Genomic DNA, 800 nt, shown 5'->3' with positions numbered 1-800 from the left:
ATCCAGGGTTGTAAGTATTTGAATATGGATTGTTGGGCTTCCTCTGGTTGAAGTTTCGTCCATTATTCACATAGTTCATCTGTTCTAAGGAGGGTTCATTGAAATTGCTGTATTCTGAACTCAAGTATGCTCCTCCATAGTTATCTTCAGGTTGACTGTTTGTACCGACTGCGTTGGCTTGCATCTTTTTTAGTTTCCTTGTGAGCTAATCAGATTGAGCATTTATCATGCTTAGGGTGTCTACTTTTAGTACCCCTGCAGTTTTCCTTGCATTTCCTCTTTCATTTGACCACTCATAGTTATGGTATGCAACCCTTTCTAGCAGTTTAAGTGCTTATGGCATTGTTTTCTCCATTAGATCACCTTCTGTAGCTGAATCAACTGTGCTCCTTGTAGAGGGTAGTAATCCATTATAGAAATTTTTCACTAATAGCCAATCTTCTATACCATGGTGTAGACATTCCCTCTGCAGGTCTTTGTATCTTTCCCATGCGTCATAGAGTGATTCTCCTTCCTTTTGTCTGAAGGTGTTGAGCTTAAGCCTTAGTTTTACAGTCTTTGTAGGTGGAAAATATCTTGCTAGAAAAGCTTGAGAGAGGTCTCCCAAGTAGTGAACGTTCCAGCTGGTTGAGAAAGTAACCACTTCCTTACTCTGTCCCGAAGGGAGAATGGGAATGCTCTGAGTCTTATTACTTGATCAGATACTCCATTAATCTTGAATGTATCACATAGGGCAAGAAAGCAATAGAGGTGATAGTGTGGGTCTTCTGTAGGCGAACTTACAAACTAGGTTTGTTAAA

General features: G+C 40.1%; 1 non-coding gene across 1 annotated transcript; it reads left to right on the top strand.

The window, feature by feature from the left end:
• The first annotated feature begins 443 nt into the window (after positions 1-443).
• On the top strand, positions 444-550 carry LOC131181271 (small nucleolar RNA R71). The gene has a single exon (XR_009149897.1). It is a non-coding gene; the product is annotated as a small nucleolar RNA R71 (small nucleolar RNA).
• The last annotated feature ends 250 nt before the right edge of the window (positions 551-800 follow it).

This window comes from Hevea brasiliensis, chromosome 6 (assembly GCF_030052815.1).
Source record: "Hevea brasiliensis isolate MT/VB/25A 57/8 chromosome 6, ASM3005281v1, whole genome shotgun sequence".
Taxonomy (NCBI): Eukaryota; Viridiplantae; Streptophyta; class Magnoliopsida; order Malpighiales; family Euphorbiaceae; genus Hevea; species Hevea brasiliensis.
The sequence above is the reverse complement of the archived record's forward strand: the minus strand, read 5'-3'. Positions and strand labels throughout refer to the sequence as shown.